This window comes from Natator depressus, chromosome 15, assembly GCF_965152275.1.
Source record: "Natator depressus isolate rNatDep1 chromosome 15, rNatDep2.hap1, whole genome shotgun sequence".
NCBI classification, from domain to species: domain Eukaryota; kingdom Metazoa; phylum Chordata; order Testudines; family Cheloniidae; genus Natator; species Natator depressus.
The window spans coordinates 7,471,005-7,490,216 of NC_134248.1; positions in this window are offsets into that span (position 1 = coordinate 7,471,005).

Here is a 19,212-nt window from a genome sequence, read left to right on the forward strand (position 1 = left end):
GCACACTGTCCTTTGACTTGGCTGTGAGAAAAGGAGAGACTTCATTTCTCTCCTGCTAGAGGACCCACCAGGTCCCAGCCAGAGGGCTGTTCCACTTGATCAACAGCTTGGCAAATCCAGGCTGCTCAGAAAGTCAAATTCTTCTGCCTAGGAGAGTTTTCAAGTTAATTTGGACCAGAATGTCCACCTACCTAGTACCCATTCTGTGTCTTCAGGGGACAAATTCAACAGCCTCCCTGTCTGAGTATCAGCCCACTGAACCATGCTCACTGAACTAATAGGTATGGCTTGAAAACTTCTCCCACAGTGACTTGAGAGTTGGACTGTGATCACTGGCAAAATAAACTGGAGTGGCCCACTGTTGGCCCAGATTGTTAGCACCTTCTAGTGGAAGAGCAGGATAGCGCCTTTCTGACATGTATGGCTGTTAGGCCCATACTGCAAAAGAATCCATCTTTTTATATTATTGATCTGACCAGATGTTGCACTATTTCTAATCTCCTCTCTTAGGGAACATTTGAGAAGATTGTGAAAAAGCAGCTTCAGGGTTATCTGAGCCCACAGATTTCCTTCTAATCTTGTCAATGTGGTAAGAAAAGTGTAGAAATATGGCAATTTCTTTGAAGTACAGAGTAAGAACAGCCTTTCTCCCACTAGTATTCCTCCATTAGTTCCAGTTCAAAGAAGAAGTCTGGTGCGGAAAGGTACTTAGAAATAGAAAATAATAGGGAGCAGACCGGAGGTAAGTAAATATTTCGGAACCTTGAATGAATTTAGTTTTAATTATGTCAAGAAATGGGAGAAGGTTCTGGGTGTGTGTTTTGGGATGGCATTTTTTATTTGCTTCTGAACTTGTTCTTCCTTCCCTAGTTAGGGCACCACTTAGTGTATTAGTTGGGATGGGGGAACTGGTTTGGATAAAATCAGTACACGCCCACACTTTTGCGCCAAACCAAACCCCATGTTTATTTTTTCAAATTCAACAGCAGTCAGCCAGCTTTGTTTTCCTTTTTTTCCATCATTTCATGCACCACCAGAGATCAGTAGCAGGAATAGCATAAACTGGATTATTCACCCACTGGAGAAGTAATGAACAAATCTGCATTCACCAAAACATTCAGCTGCCCCCAAAATACCAGTCCCACCCCACTTTTCCATGAAACACTTCCCCTTTCCCCCCACTCTTTATTCTTTTCCTCTCCCCTGAATAGCCTGTCTCTCCTTATCCCCCACTGCTTGCTTCTGTTGGCCTCCTAGATCTTCCCCGCCCAGCTCTGATGGGTAGACCCATAGTTTCTTATTGATTCACTGGTGTGCTCTGTCCCCCGGGCTTAAATTCCAAGAGACCAGCCTTGATTTATCATTGCTTCTCATACTATTTCATGTCTGGCTGAGCACAGAAAGTGCTGGATCTCTCATGAGAAAGATCATTCACGTGTAATTTCCAGGCCAGCTTCCAGAGTAAAGAGGTTTCTTATTCAAACCAAACCTTCTGAAACTGGATCGCTACATCTAGTCTCTGCTGAAGTTTTCTATGGTACCTTTCTCTCCTAAGGGTACCATTACCTATCTCCCATGTCTCAAGAAGAAACATTCCTTACTCATGAAAATGGAGTTTCACATCCAAACATGGTGGACACACACACACACACACAATTCCCCATGAACTGTGGTTCCAGAAAGGAGAAGTCATTTGTTTTATTCATTAAGCTGTTGGCAGCCAGGAAGGGGAGACAGGCAATCAGGGAAGCCTCCAGAGGGAAGGGGAAAAAAGAGGGAGGCAGCTGAAAGGAGTGAAATCTGGAGGAAAAAGTACATTAAAAACAAATGAACTGAAGAAAGAACTTGTTGATGAAGTTGATCCTACATGCAGCCCCACTATCTTGTAAAAGAGGTTTTATTTGCTTTTTTGTAGGAGTCCTGGGAGGAAACTATTAAAGGAACAGGCTTTAGGCATTTTGTGTGTACGTGTGCGTGTACGTGTGCATATACGCATGAGCCTGTGTGCTTTCCCCCACCTTTTACAAGGGCTAACTGGGTTGCAAGGTTAAAACCGGGGGGACTTAGTTTGCATTGTAAGGCTTTTTACAAAGTGCAAAGGATCTAAGTAATTAGCTAAGGGTGAGAGCCCAGGACTGTCAGAGAAGTAACCCAGCCCTGACCACCAGACTGTAACTCTATACATCAGGGGCAAGTTAATCAACAGGACTGAGCACAACATGAACTGTGGGCCAGATGCTGGGCAAGAAGAAGCTGTTACAAAACTTTGGCTGGAGCAGCCTCAAAGGGTTCAGTTCAGCTGGCCCAAGCACTGAATACTTGGAATGTCTTTTACCCAGCTATCTGAGCCTCTTGGGTCTGCAAAACCACACTGGGAACAGGCTTTCGAGTGAAATGTCCAGAACTTCCTGCTTACAACTGAACTGAAAGTATCTCCAGAAGAAAGTCTATTGTGCTGGCATTATTTCCAGACCCCCTGCTGAAGGCATAACACAGGGAGACATGTACAAACCAGGCTGGGGAAAGGGGAGTGATAGATAACCAACCTCTCAACAGTTTTACCTGGTGACTCCAAGGCAGCAGGCCAAAGGCACCTGCAAAGCTGTGTGGTGGTAACCAGGCTCTTGACTGGAGCTTGCCTTTGTTTTCATTGTTTTCTCTGTGTGCTGGGTCTCTCTCTGCTGCCTCTGCCATGCTGGATGAATTTGAATCTTTAGGCAGTTACCCTGCTGCCACTAACGTCAATGGGAACACCCCCATTGACACTGACAAGAGCAGGATCGAGTCTTTGCGGTAGTTGAAGCAGGAAAGTTTTCTGCATTACAGCAGTAACCAAATTTCAGTGCCAGATTAGAGTATGGCTGCAGCAGGGAGCTCACTAGCTTCCTTCTGGATCCCTAAAGGAAATATTTTGGGAGCAGGTGTTTTTCCAGAAGCAAGGGAAGTTTCTTTGAAAGTGATGTGGTGAAAGCTGAGGAATAGTCATCAGCATGACTGATAATTCCCAGCTTTACCGCTCACTTGCTGGGTGACCTTGGGCAAGTCACTTCACCTCTCTGGGCCTCCATTTCCTCGTCTGTAAAATAGGGCTAATACTACTGCCTTATGCCAGGCCATAGGGATGCTGGAAGGCCAGATTCATTAGTAGGTGCAGTTCATACCTATGCAGTAGACCAGACCAAAGCCCAAGTCCCACTTAAGCCCCATACCAGAGAGTTAAATGACGCGTAAGCCTTGGGGTGTCCCTCTGCACAGAGAAAAACTTCACCCTTCATGGTTTATGAAGTGCTTTGAGCTTCTTGCATAGAAGGTGCCATTGGAATGCAAAGTATAATTAGTTACTGGCATTATAAAGGCTTATGGAAAGAACTATTTCTTGGAAGGAAGATGCATTTTAGTAAAACAGAATTTCACATGGAAAAGGATGAACAAGCCTTTGATGAACTTGATATGGATGAAACTAAGCAGATCCCTCTCAAGCAAATTTAAAGGATACTATTTCATATGCAAGAAAAAAATAATTTGGCAGAATTCAGTTCACTGTAACAGTTTAAATGCTTTGCAGTTTCCTAAAAGCTGCAGAGAAGATCCCAAAATAACTTTAAAAAATAGTACAAAAGTAGATCTTTTTGGCACTGAAGAAGGAATTTTCATAAATGCATATTTTCTTCCTGCTAATAAAGGTGGTTCCTATTTCAGAGCAGCCCAGAGAACTAGCAACTCAGCGATATTCATCCATGTGCCAGCATAAGACCTGTGCACAGTGGTGCTGGAACAATTTGTATAGTGGGGGTGCTGAGAGCCATTGAACCAAACTCTAAACATTGTATATAATGGAAACCACTTCAAGCCAGGGGGTGTGGCAGCACCCCCAGCACCCCTACTTCCAGCACCTATGCCTGTGCACCACTTAATTTCCATGTCAGCTTTCAAAATAGGCCTTCAGTGGGCCATAAGTGGTGCATAGACCTTGTGTGGATGCTCTGCACAGGGGTAAATTAATTTCACCAACTGGAAATATGGATGAGGCTCTGTCTTAGTTGTTGGAAAAGGTAACATCTCTTACACCATCTAAGATCATGTGAGCTAGCCTCATAATTTGATATGAACATGATTCAACATCAAAACCATCTCAGCAAAACTGCACTTAGCTATTTCATGTTCAGCAGGATCGTCCTAATTTTCCTGACACTTCTCAGCCTGTGCACATTAAATGATGCAGGTTCTTAGAGTACAAGTATCCACCGGAGTTACCCCTGAGTCCCTAACTAAAGAACAATCTCTGGTTCTTTAACTGCAGAATTTCATGAGAAGAGTGATCATCTTCTCAAATCAGAAAAAGGACACATCATATTACTGCAGCATGCTGCACTCACTTTCCCGTCCTCTTCACAATGACGAGAGCTGGTTGAAAATTTTCAAAATTTTTCAGTGAAAGGCAAAAGGAACAATTTTCTCCATTTTGTAAAAACTCGGTGGCTGATAAAAAAACTTCAAAATTCAAGTTTCAAAAAGAAAAAAGGGTCCCAATTTTCAACCAAAAAAATGTCAAATTTTGGTAAAAAAAGGGACAATGTTTTCATGAAATTTATTTTTCCAAAAAACCAGAAGTGTCCCTTTTCTTGACCAGTTGTAATAGTGACCTATAGTACCTCAGTAGCCACCAAAGATATCATGGCTGGTGCTATGCTGCACTCAGATCTTCATGGTGACAACAGGGAGAGAGACTAGATGCTGCTGTTCCCAAAGCAGAGGCCCATATTGCTTAACGTGAAGGAGAATCTCTTAACTGTTAGCAGCATAAGGTCTATGCCACCTCGTAACTTTTGCCTAGTGGAGGGCTCTGGTACATATACACAGTAGTTAGTTCATTACAATACTTCCACTGTGTCCTTACATTGCATTATTATCTGATGGTCTAAAAAGTGCTATTATTCTCAGTTCTTTTTCTTAGCGTGTAAGCAAATGTCAGTCTTGGGAAGACTGGATGTCAGTTGATGTTAGTTTGGTTATGCAAAGTTTAAGATGGAGGGAGGTGTGAGAACAGCAGGGGAATTTGCTCTCTGCCTGGGAGTTAATTCTTGAGGCAGAGTTTATCCCTGGGAACCAGGCACGGCTCTTGGGCTGAGACTCCTGGAAGGATGGACTGCCCTGCATGCTGTTTGACCACTTCTATTCCAGGACTCTGCATATGTGTAACTAAGACAAGTGACACTTAGCATATATTCAGAATCTGCCTCACTGATTTCTCCTCCATTGGGGAAACCAACACCCAAGTCCCTGGACATATGTTACCATTAGGCAGGGAGGTAGCAGTAATTTGCAAATGTGGGTTATCCTCATTCTACAGCTAAGGAAACTAAGGCAGCAGGTAGCTTGCCAGTTGTCACATAGCAGCTCAAAGCCAGAACCACCAGTACAGGAATAGAATTCAAGTCCCCCTGTCCTTAACCACTCAACCACACTGGATGCTTCAGCTACCAGCCAGCCAGACCACATCCATGCATTGACTCCGCACTAACAGCACCGGCTGTGGTCATCCGAATTTGGGGAAAGTAGAGGAATTCGGGGGAGACAGAGCCAAACGCCAACTTTATCTGATCTGTTGGGGAAAAAATCGGCATCTTGTTGATCCAGAGAGATGCAGTGCACACACGGGGGAGTAGGTGTAGTGGTTTTGTCTGCTCCCAGTAATCCTCAGAGTATAGCCAGACATTTGCTCATTCCCAGGCTCTCTTTTAAATTACTGCATTAGTTTTATTAACCGTTCGGAATCTACGTCCCCTCCGCCCCCCAATTAAGTTAGTTTCTCAGGGATAGAAAAAAAAATTAGCTGTCTAACAATGTTGGCTTGGAGCCTCTTGCTGCCTTCAGTCCCAACTAGGATGAGTTAGTGCTTTATAGATATTATTGATCGGCCTGGCTGTACCGTCCCCATGTCTCCTGTCCTATCTCTCCCCTCCCACCCATGATCCACCCTCTCTTGGTTCTTCCTCACTCCCAGCTTGTCCGGGATTGATGCAGGAGTGACCAAAAGGTAGGCTGTCAGGTGTGGCTGCACCATCGCCCGCAGCCATCTATCAAGCGCCTCTCAATAAGCTAATAGCCCTAATGTGTGAAAATTGATTTCTGGGGTGAATGTGACATCTCAAAGATTTACACTCTATTTCCTATTGATGAGGCTCAATTGATCTCAACAAGTACTAAAATATTTACCACCTTGGCAGGTGGGGGAAGGGGGAGCAGTCAGGGAGAGGAACTGGAGTGGTGTTTTTAAATAAACACAGTCAAATTGATGATGGGGCCATCAGGAAATAAACCATGCAGAATAAAAACAAGCCCAGCCGCACAAAGTTGTTCAGAAGGAGGAAAGCAGCAAAGGGAAGGAAGAGGAAGACCAAGGGATGCCCCTGTGGCATTCTTAGGAGGGAGTGGGGTGAATGGTGCTAAATGGACCTGGAATACAGTAAAATCATCACTTCTGCTAAGGCTGTGGAGAGGCTTAGGATGTCCGGACCTGGCAGGTGTTGGGGAGGGAGCAGGATTCTGCAATGTAGTCATGCAGGGTGGGGAAAATGAGCTTGTGAACTGCTTTGGTTAAAAAAAGGTGTTTAGCTCTGACCTGTGGGGGCTTCAATACACGGGGCCCACCCAGAACAGGGGCAGTCACAGCTGAAGGGATGTCAGAGCAATCCTGTTTACCATTGGTCCATTTCCCCATCTTCTCCTGACCTCTCTCCCTGGGTACCAAGATCCAGGAGTAGAGGCATTGCTGGGGCACAAAGGAAGCTGAAGATGGTGCCATGGCAACATGAGGGGCAAGAGCTTCCTCAGCTCAGCCATTCTGGCCTCCGGCAGGAATCTGGCAGCTTCCCTCACAGCAGTGTTCTGTCCAGACCAGCTAAGAAATCACAATGTCACATCTTAACTTAGGGGCCAGCCCTGCAAGCATGCATCATGCTTACTCTGATGGGGAGGCCCAGAGACTTCACGGCGCCTACTTGTGGTGGGAAGCATTGCACCCACTAACAAGGGTTTGTAGAATCAAACTCTTAGGCTCTGATCCTGCAAACACTTGCACCCAGACTTAACTGTACATGCCCAGAGCTATCCCACTAGCTGGCAGTTCTGCAGTACAACTCACAGCGTTCAGCCCACATGTGGGAGTTATCAGGATGGGGATATTAGATAGCTATCCCTTGGAGGCAGGGACAACGGGGTAAATACAGCCTGGGGGCAACCAAGCATAATGCCATTAAAGCCAATGGCATTTCACCTGCTTACACCAGAACTGTACATGGCTCCTTCTGATCACAGAGCCCAAATCCCCTTAAATTGTCTTCTGTCTCTCCTAGGTTTCTCTTTTCTCTTTCTCCCTCTTTCCTCCATCTCCCACTTCATGGCTGCCTAGAGCGATAGGAGAGGAGCCAGCAAGCTCCTGCCCATTTGTCTGGCACTTCTATGAGAGCCGTCACCGCCAGAGGAACTCCAATCATGCCCGTGGACTCTGAAGGATCTGCATAGACTCATGGGTTGAGCATCACCACCTGAATTCACTGTTGTCCCCTTCTTCAGCGCTGTGTCCTCCCCAACAGCATCTGGCACCCACAACCTCAGTAGGGTCAGGTGTGATCTTCCTTCCAGCCGAGCTATTTCAGGGCCAGCTGGGATCCCGGCAGACAGAGTGCCCTGACAAAGCCAACGACTGCTCTGAGAAGTTAAGCATCTTCCTACCTGGCTTCCCACAGGCAGTAGATACACTCAGCAGCACTGGCAGGAATTAAACTGACTGCTACTAAGTTAGACTCTCCTCTAGACCGTAGGCCTGTTTGTAAGTAAACCAGTGCACGCAAAGGGAAGAAGGGTATGTAATGAGAGGGAAATAGATGCTAACACTCACTTGCAGTTCACAAGTTCATCCATTGAGATTTCCCCGAGGCCCAGGGAGGTGGGCAAGGATCACATACTCTCCACCCTACCCTGACCCAGCCCTTAGCTCCTGTTGATCTTTCCCAAGTCAGGCGGTTTCCCTTCCCCCACAGCCTCTCCCCCAGCCCTGCCTTTGCCTCCATAGGGTAAAGTTCCCATTTAGCAGATTAAAGGTCAGCTCTTGTCAGACCAAAGGCTTTTGAAATACTTCTCAGCAACTAATCATTTCCAAGTTAGTAGCCGCCCCCAAGTCCCTGTGCTCAGCTCCCTTGAGACACTCAGGGTTATAGGCTTGCTGATGCTTCATGAGAAACTCGGAACAATATTCTGTCTAGCGATGGGCCTGAAATACAAGAGTTCAGCTCCAGATCTGGAGTAAAACAACCTAAAATCTGACTGGTTTTTTCATCCTGATGTACAGAACTGGATCCAGATCTCAATCTCCTCACCACCGCCACCACCCAGGTCCTAGAGTTTAGCTTCCAACAATCTATTTCAGGAACATCTCTTAATCAGCTGTGCATCCACGGCCTTCTATTTCCTTCATTTTCCTTCCCTCTTCCTGTATTTCTAAAGACACCATCATTAAGGTGGTTTCTCTTTCTGCTTAAGCATCAGTCTTGCTCCTGCTGCTTTCTACCCCTATGGATGTCACATCTGGGTGCTGTGAAAGCTGTGATGTGCCAAAGAAAGGATGAATTCAGGTGTGGAAATAAGTGACATTTACCAACATCCTGCCACAGAGCAGTAGAGAACACAGGTAAGGTGTGTTTGCTCGAGCTGACACCTTGCCTGTTGTGGGCTTTCCCATATCAAGATCAATTATATTTGTTTCTAGACCTAGGGCCAGATCTTAAACTGGTGAAAGTCAGCAGGGCTCCATTAAATTGAGCTACACTATTTACACCAGCTAGGGATATGGCCCATAGATATTTCTTTCAATTATTAGAAAGGAACATTTTCAACTTTTACAGCTCTTCAGTCAGTTGCTTTGCAGCAGCTGGGGATCTGGCCAAGATTTTTAACTTAAGTCCCTTTTAGTAATTGAAATAAATATCTATCTGTGGGCCAGCTGGTGCAAACTGACTGATTAGAGAGGTGTAAAAGTTTACAACAGCTGGAGATCTGGGCCCTTATGTTTAATTTTTTAAAAATCCCTTGCAGAGTTTACCACAAGCCCTCTAGATGAGCCAGTGGCAAGAATTTACTTTTCACCATTCATGTTACTGGTTTACTTTTGTTATTTCATGTTTCTTGGAGAGTAAAGATGGATGAGTCACTTTCACTTTTGCTTTTCATCAGTTTCACTTTCCTGTTCTTATGCATTGCCTAAGGGGGGTCAGGATCCGGGTTGCAAACACAGCAAGGGAATGTTTCCATTCACCGAATGTTCCACTGCCATAGAAGCATTTCTAGTACTATTAAACTCTGCCCACCCCCCCTTCCCAGCACAATAATTTCAGGAAAAATTCCTCCAGGGCAGCCCTGTGGCCTTTTTTGTCGCACCGCAGCTTCCTCTGCTGGGTTCTCTTCCCAGACAAAAATCCCTCCAAGTGCTGAAGCACTCTATGCCAAGTCGCTCACTTATCGGCTTTCCCTCCATTCTAAAAGGCAGATGGACTTTTGGCTCCCATGACTTGATTTCCCATAGATCAAGAAACAGGAGAACTCCCTTCTCTCCCCAACATCTCCCCTATTTTGGATAGTTAAACTTACTTTTCCACTTTCAACTGTAAGCAAGTAGAATGATTCCCCGCACCCTAAAGAGATAGGGATGTACTGAAAAGAAGGAAGGCACCGTGTCTAGTGGTCAAAACAAGACACTACAGGTTAGAGAAACAAAAGGACTTAGGCACCTAAATCCCAGAATCACACCCCACTGGGATTCACAAACCCCTCTCAGCTGCCGCCAAACTCTGTAGGTGCCAAAACTCACCCCGGACCTACATTTTTGCAGTCAATGTTCCCTAGGCACCTACATTTCTGCCTCAGAGCAGGCACACTGCAGCCCATGCCAGAGTGCAGCACAAACTGGGGTGAGGCAGGCATCTCTCCCACGTCACTTGCCTGTGGGGTCTGACCCACTAAGCGGGTCTGAGCTCACCTACCAGATCAGGCCCCTCTAGGTGAGCTCACATAAAAAAGCCATGAAGAGGGGAAAGAAGGAAGGAAGGGAGAAGGAGAACCTCCCTCAGAACTGTTAGCCCAGTGGTTGGAGCCTCACCTGAGTTATGGGAGATACCCCATTCAGGTTCCCCCCCACACCTGAGTTATGGGAGATGTGCCATTCAGGTTCCCTCCATACCTGAGACATGGGAGATGTTCCATTCAGGTTCCCCCCATACCTGGGAGGTAGAAAACCCAGAACCCTGTCCCCCTGCTCCACTGACTTTAACTTACCCACAGTGCAGCAGCTTCAACAGGAGAGAGAGTGAGGGAGCCCCACATCAGACTCTCACTTAGTCCAGTGGTTACAGCACTCACCTGACAGGTGGCAGAGCCCTGATCCAAACCCTTCTCCCCCTTATGACTTAACATAGAATATCAGGGTTGGAAGGGACCTCAGGAGGTCATCTAGTCCAACCCCCTGCTCAAAGCAGGACCAATCCTCAACTAAATCATCCCAGCCAGGGCTTTGTCAAGCCTGACCTTAAAAACCTCTAAAGAAGGAGATTCTACCACCTCCCTAGGTAACCCATTCCAGTGCTTCATCACCCTCCTAGTGAAAAAGTTTTTCCTAATATCCAACCTAAACCTCCCCACCTCCAAGTGAGTGCCCAGATGACCAGGTTCCCCCTCCTCCATTAAAACAGCATAGGCACTTAATGCCAAGAGAGGGTTTGCAGATGAGAATCCCAGGCAGAGAGAGGCACCTCTGTCATAAATATAAAGGGAAGGGTAACCACCTTTCTGTATACAGTGCTATAAAATCCCTCCTGGCCATAGGCAACATCCTGTTACCTGTAAAGGGTTAAGAAGCTCAGCTAACCTGGCTGGCACCTGACCCAAAGGACCAATAAGGGAACAAGATACTTTCAAATCTTGGGTGGGGGAAAGGCTTTTGTTTGTGCTCTTTGTTTACGTGTTTGTTCTCTCTTGGGACTGAGAGAGGCCAGAGAGAAATCCATCTTCTCCAACCCATCCTAATCCAAGTCTCCAATATTGCAACCAGTATAGGTAAGCCAGGCAAGGCAGATTAGTTTATCTTTTGTTTTATGTGAATTTTCCCTGTGTTAAGAGGAAGGTTTATTCCTGTTTTCTGTAACTTTAAGGTTTTGTCCAGAGGGGGATCCTCTGTGTTTTGAATCTGAATACCCTGTAAAGTATTTTCCATCCTGATTTTACAGAGGTGATTCTTTTACCTTTTCTTTAATTAAAATTCTTCTTTTAAGAACCGGATTGATTTTTCATTGTTCTTAAGATTCAAGGGTTTGAGTCTGTGTTCACCTGTACAAATTGGTGAGGATTCTTATCAAGCCTTCCCCAGGAAAGGGGGTGTGGGGTCTTGGGGAGTGGGGATATTTTGGGGGAAGACGTCTCCAAGTGGGCTCTTTCCCTGTTCTTTGTTTAAAACACTTGGTGGTGGCAGCATACGGTTCAAGGCTAAGGCAAAGTTTGTACCTTGGGGAAGTTTTAACCTAAGCTGGTAAGAATAAGCTTAGGGGGTCTTTCATGTGGGTCCCCACATCTGTACTCGAGAGTTCAGAGTGGGGTAGCAACCCTGACATGGTGGCAGAGCGGTGGGATCATTTTGAACCAGAGATCTTTTTGAATCAAAAGCACAGACCTGAAGAGGGTTTTTTTTAAGCTGAGAGCAGCTAGAGGGTTTTCTGTCTATTTGCCAGGAGACAGAGGTGTTAGTTTTTTTTAAAAAGGGATTTTTCTTTTTTGAGCTGGAGTTTTCTCTACCTGAAGGCAGGGTAGTTAACCTCCTGCAGGGAAATTCACAATTTTTTTTTCTTCCTAACTCTCGGATATAGCTAGAGTTAAGCACAAGAAAGCAGGAAAATGACTACCAGTGAAGCAGCTAATAAACTAGAGCTGGCCAGATTCAAAGCTGAAGAGAAACAAAAAGAGCATGATAGACAGATGGCCTTAAAGTGCTTGGAGGTGGAGGCAGAAAAAGCCAGGGTGGAGGCAGAGGAAGCTACCCAAAAGAGAGCTATGGAGGAGAAAGAAAAAGAGAGGAAGCATGCACTGGAGATGGAGAAGGCAAGGGCTCAGCAGAATATACCAACCAACCCTAGCAATCCTTCTCAGGTACCGCTTCCCATCCCAGAAAGTTCCCCACCTACAAGCCAGGCGATGATACTGAGGCCTTCTTAGAAAACTTCAAAAGGGCCTGCCTTGGGTACAGCAACTTTACAGACCACTACATGGTAGAGATGAGGCTGCAGCTCAGTGGACCCTTAGCAGAGGTTGCGGCTGAAATGCCGAAGGAACACATGAACAGTTATGAACTTTTTAAAACCCAGGCGAGAGTCAGAATGGGGCTAACACCCGAGCATTCCTATTGGCGGTTCAGAGCCCTAAGGTGGAAACCAGATGTGTCATTTACCCGACATGCCTACGACACTGTGAAACATTGGGATGCCTGGATATCAGGAGCAAGTGTTAAATCTCCAGAAGAGTTGCCCTTCCTAATGCAAATGGAGCAGTTCTTAGAGGGTGTTCCTGAGGAAATAGAAAGGTACATCCTAGATGGGAAGCCCAAAACTGTAATCAAGGTGGGGGAGATTGGAGCCAAATGGGTGGAGGTGGCAGAAAAGAAAAAAAACTAGTAGCAGTTGGAGCGAATATCAGAAGGAGCAACCCGAAACAAAACCCTATCACCAGGGACAGCCCAAGGCTCCACCTATATCCCAAGGAAAACCCCAGACACCTTATTGTCCCACCACACCATTCTCCAGCAACCCACCTTGCCCCAGTGACCAGTCAACTGGGCAATGTTTTAAATGTAATGAGCTGAGGCATGTGAAGGCCAACTGCCCCAAGAACCGCAACAGATTACAGTTCATTGCACCGGGGTCACACCGAAGGTCCTCAGGCTCAGATGCCTCCCAGATACCCTTAGAGCAAAGAGAAATTGTGAGTGTGGGCGGGAAGAAGGTTACAACATGGAGGGACAATGGAGCGCAGGTGTCAGCTATCCATCAATCCTGAGTGGACCCCAAATTAATCAACCCTGTGGCCCAAGTGATGGTTCAACCCTTCAAGCCCAACTCTTTCGATTTGCCTACAGCCAAGTTGCCTGTCCAGTACAAGGACTGGTCAGGAATGTGGACTTTTGCAGTCTATGATGATTATCCCATTCCCATGCCGCTGGGGGAAGACTTGGCTAACCAGGTAAAGCTGGCCAAGAGGGTGGGAATGGTCACCCGCAGCCAGACTAAGCAAGCTTCCACACCTATCCCTGTTCCTGAGCCTTCCACCAGGACCCCGTCTGTGTTACCAGAGACCCAGAAACCCAGATGGAAGTGGTGGAACCGGATCCCCTGCAAACAACTGCAACGGCCGTAATGGATCCAGTCCCAGAGACCCAGCCAAAGCCAGTCCCCGAACCGAAACTGGAGAAGCAACCAGCACCAGAACCATTGCCAGCACTGAGTCCAGCGCTTGCAACCCCGTCTACAGCTCCAACACCAGAGGGCACCACCGAGCCTGCACTGGCAGCAGTAGCAGATGACCCTACACAAGAGGCTCAGCCAGAGCCTGAAATAGTGCACCAGTGAAGAGCGGTTCACCATCATAGAATCACAGAATATCAGAGTTGGAAGGGACCTCAGGATGTCATCTAGTCCAACCCCCTGCTCAAAGCAGGACCAATCCCCAATTTTTGCCCCAGATCCCTAAATGGCCCCCTCAAGGATTGAACTCACAACCCTGGGTTTAGCAAGCCAATGCTCAAACCACTGAGCTATCCCTCCCCCCAACATCAATGGAAACAGCCCCGTCACCTGCATCGCTTCTAGAGGGACCAAGCCCAGGTCTACAATCCATTGAGGAACTGACGTCTCCAGCATCAAGGGAACAGTTCCAGGCCGAACAGGAAGCAGATGAAAGCCTCCAGAGAGCTTGGACGGCGGCAGAGAGCAACCCACCACCTCTCAGCTCTTCTAATTAATCCCAGTTTGTTGTAGAAAGAGGACTTTTATACAAGGAAACTCTTTCTGATGGGCACCAGGAAAACTGGCATCCTCAGAGACAGTTGGTAGTTCCAACTAAGTACCAGGAAAAGCTCTTGAGCTTAGCCCACAATCATCCTAGTGACCATGCTGGGGTGAACAGGACCAAAGGCTGTTTGGGGAGGTCATTCCACTGGGAGAGAATGGGCAAGGATATTTCTGCCTATGTCAGATCTTGTGAGGTATGTCAAAGAGTGGGATAACCCCAAGACCAGGTCAAAGCCCCTCTCCAGCCACTCCCCATCACTGAGGTTCCATTTCAGCGAGTAGCTGTGGATATTCTGGGTCCTTTTCTGAAAAAGACACCCAGAGAAAAGCAGTACATACTGACTTTCATGAATTTTGCCACCCGATGGCCGGAAGCAGTAGCTCTAAGCAACAGCAGGGCCAAAAGTGTGTGCCAGGCACTAACAGACAATTTTGCCAGGGTAGGTTGGCCCTCCAACATCCTTACAGATTCAGGAACTAATTTCCTGGAAGGAACTATGGACAACCTTTGGGAAGCTCATGGGGTAAATCACTTGGTTGCCACTCCTTACCACCATCAAACAAATGGCATGATGGAGAAGTTTAATGGAACTTTGGGGGCCATGATACGTAAATTCGTAAATGAGCACTCCAATGATTGGGACCTAGTGTTGCAGCAGTTGCTCTTTGCCTACTGAGCTGTACCACATCCCAGTTTAAGGTTTTCACCATTTGAACTTGTATATGGCCACGAAGTTAAGGGGCCAACCCCTTTACAGTTGGTGAAGCAGCAATGGGAGGGGTTTACACCTTCTCCAGGAACTAACATTCTGGACTTTGTAACCACCCTACAAAATACCCTCCGAACCTCTTTAGCCCTTGCTAAAGAAAACCTAAAAGATGCTCAAAAAGAGCAAAAAGCCTGGTATGATAAACATGTCAGAGAGCGGTCCTTCAAAGTAGGGGACCAGGTCATGGTCTTAAAGGCGCTCCAGGCCCATAGAATGGAAGCGTCGTGGGAAGGGCCATTCATGGTCCAAGAGCGCCTGGGAGCTGTTAATTATCTCATAGCATTCCCCACCTCAAATCAAAAACCTAAGGTGTACCATATTAATTCTCTAAAGCCCTTTTATTCCAGAGAATTAAAGGTTTGTAAGTTTACAGCCCAGGGAGAAGATGATGCTGAGTGGCCTGAAGGTGTCTACTACGAAGGGAAAATTGATGGTGGCGTGGAAGAGGTGAACCTCTCCATGACCCTTGGGTGTATGCAGCGACAGCGGATCAAGAAGCTGTGCACTAGCTACACACCGACATTCTCAGTGACCCCAGGACTGACTGAACAGGCATACCACGCCATTAACACAGGTAATGCTCACCCAATTAGAGCCCCACCTTACCAGATGTCTCCTCAAGCTAAAACTGCTATAGAATGGGAGATCCAGGATATGCTACAGATGGGTATAATCCGCCCCTCCCGCAGTGCCTGGGCATCTCCAGTGGTTCTAGTTCCCAAACCAGATGGGGAGATACATTTTTGCATGGACTACGGTAAGCTAAATGCTGTAACTCACCCAGACAACTATCCAATGCCACGCACAGATGAACTATTGGAGAAACTGGGATGGGCCCAGTTCATCTCTACCTTGGACTTAACCAAGGGGTACTGGCAGGTACTGCTAGATGAATCTGCCAAGGAAAGGTCAGCCTTCACCACACATGTTGGGCTGTATGAATTTAATGTGCTCCCTTTCGGGCTGCGGAATGCACCCGCCACCTTCCAAAAAGTTGTAGATGGTCTCCTAGCAGGATTGGGAGAAAATGCAGTTGCCTACCTTGACAATATGGCCATATTTTCGGATTCCTGGGCAGAACACCTGGAACATCTGCAAAAAGTCTTCGAGCGCATAAGGGAGGCAGGACTAACTGTTAAGGCTAAGAAGTGTCAAATAGGCCTCAGAGTGACTTACCTTGGACACCAGGTGGGTCAAGGAACTATCAACCCCCTGCAGGCCAAAGTGGATGCTATCCAAAAGTGGCCTGGCCCAAAGTGAAAGAAACAGGTCTAATCCTTCTTAGGCTTGGCCGGATATTACAGGCGATTTGTACCGCACTACAGCCAAATCGCCGCCCCACTGACAGACCTAACCAAAAAGAAACAGCCAAATGCAGTTCAGTGGACTGAAGAGTGTCAGAAGACCTTTAACCAGCTTAAAGCGACACTCATGTCTGACCCTGTGCTAAGGGCCCCAGACTTTGACAAACCGTTCCTAGTAACCACAGATGTGTCTGAGCGTTGTGTGGGAGCAGTTTTAATGCAGGAAGGACCAAATCAAGAGTTCCATCCTGTTGTGTTTCTCAGCAAGAAGCTGTCTGAGAGGGAAAGCCACAGTCAATCAGTGAAAAGGAATGTTACGCCATTGTCTACATTCTGGAAAAGCTACGCCCATATGTTTGGGGATGGTGTTTCCACCTGCAAACCAACCATGCTGTGCTACAGTGGCTTCATACCGTGAAGGGAAATAACAAAAAGTTTATTCGGTGGAGTTTAGCTCTCCAAGATTTTGATTTCAACATACAACACATTTCAGGAGCTTCTAACAAAGTGGCTGATGCAATCTCCCGTGAAAGTTTCCCAGAATCAACTGGTCCAAATCGTCCTTAAGATGTGGGAAATATTGTTAGTCTTTATACAGTTAGTAGTATACTTAGAGATGCATGTATCTTATTAACTCTGTTTTATCCTAGAGCTCCAGGAAGAAATCACAGCCAGTGTTTCACCCTATCTTTGATTTGGGGGTCATGTTATAAATATAAAGGGAAGGGTAACCACCTTTCTGTATACAGTGCTATAAAATCCCTCCTGGCCAGAGGCAACATCCTGTTACCTGTAAAGGGTTAAGAAGCTCAGCTAACCTGGCTGGCACTTGACCCAAAGGACCAATAAGGGGACAAGATACTTTCAAATCTTGGGGGGGGGAAAGGCTTTTGTTTGTGCTCTTTGTTTATGGGGTTGTTCTCTCTTGGGACTGAGAGAGGCCAGACAGAAATCCATCTTCTCCAACCCATCCTAATCCAAGTTTCCAATATTGCAACCAGTATAGGTAAGCCAGGCAAGGCAGATTAGTTTATCTTTTGTTTTATGTGAATTTTCCCTGTGTTAAGAGGAAGGTTTATTCCTGTTTTCTGTAACATTAAGGTTTTGCCCAAAGAGAGATCCTCTGTGTTTTGAATCTGAATGCCCTATAAAGTATTTTCCATCCTGATTTTACAGAGATGATTTTTATCTTTCTTTTTTTTTTAATAAAATCCTTCTTTTAAGAACCTGACTGATTTTTCCATTGTTCCAAGATCCAGGGGTTTGGGTCTTTGAGGATTTTGTAACCAATTGGCTAGGATATTATTCTCAAGCCTCCTCAGGAAAGGGGTGTGTAGGGCTTGGGGGGATATTTTGGGGGAAGACATCTCCAAATGGTCTCTTTCCCTGTTCTTTGTTTAAAACACTTGGTGGTGGCAGCATACTGTTCAAGGCCAAGGCAAAATTTATACCTTAAAAAAGTTTTTAACCTAAACTGGTAAGAATAAGCTTAGGGGGTCTTTCATGCAGGTCCCCACATCGGTACCCTAGAGTTCAGAGTGGGGAAGGAACCCTGACAACCTCCCTGAAGCCTGGACTTAGGCACCTATCTCTGAGAAAGAGATGGGGCTCAAACACCCCTTGGCTTGGTATCTCCCATTGGCAAGGAGCCCCCAACATGCTGGCTTTTGTGAATCACATTTTGAGGCACCTCTCTCCCCCTACTCATTGTATAGGGACCCTAAGGCACCACATTCAAGTTTTGTGAATCCCAGTAATTTTCTAGGGGCCTAGAAGTTAGACATGGCAATGCAAAGTATTGCCATGCCTACGTTTCTTTGGGAATCTAGCCCTGAGAGTTAGGACTCCTGGGTTCCCTTCTTGATTCTGCAGCTGACTCACCCGGTGATATTTCGGCAATTCACTTACCCCCTCTGGGTTTCATTTTACCCTTTTTTCCCAACGGATATAGCCAATTACAACCCTGGGGTGTTTGGAGAGTCTTGAACAGAAGGCAGTGCAAGTAGTAGTAATTATTATTATTAACCTGCTCACCCGCCAGGGGTGTTTTGAGGTTTAATTAATGAGTGTCTGCAAAGTGCTTTGAGGGCTTCAGCTGAAAGATGCTATATAAAAGTCAAAAGTATTATCAGAAAATAATGGAAACATTTTATAAATAATAAAAGAAGGGAAACTTTGGTTTTAGAGGATGTATATTCCTCTGCCCACCCCCCTTCCTTCTGCTCCTGCTAGCTCTGCATCATTTCATACAGACATGGACGCCAATCTCAGCAAGTCCTATTGCCTGTCTCCTGTCACTCACCTGATTAAAGGTTCCACTTACATCCAAATGGTTAGAGCCAGGGCTCCGAGCCATTCATAAAACTCATATTGAAGGATTAGCTTTCACAAAGTTTGCCTTAATGATTATGCGCTCTATTGATCGGTGAGGGAAACTATAAAAATTGACACCAGAATAAACTTTGAAGGACTGCTCTTGCTCAGCAGAACTAGGATCAATTTGAATCGACCGGGATGGTAGGGAAGCGGGGTGGGGGGGAACCCTGTCCATTAGCTGGGTGCAATCCTGACCAGCTGTCTTTTTCTCTCTTGTTCTGTGATCTCATAGCATCTCAGCGAGGGTTAGACTATAGACCCTGGGCTGAATTCTCTGTACATGTATAGAGTACATCCCTGCTACCCAACTAGCCAATCACTTACCACTACTTTTGATTTAGGGATTTTTTTCCCTTTTAAAAATGTGATGAATTTATTGCTCACAAAAGCAAATAAATATTATTCACAGATTAAGGCTAGGAATAGTGCATACAGCACATCAGATAAATCATTACATTCTCATGGCAAGCCAATGCTAGCCCACTATATTCCAACATCCAACTTCTGCTTAGCAACTGCATTCAATTTTGGGTAGCCCACAGGAATTCCAGCATGCAACTGCTAATGACCACACTGCATTTAGATTTGCAATTTGCTCATGGCAGACTGCATTCCAACATGTAGCTGCTATGAATCCCATGCACTTCAATATGCGACTTT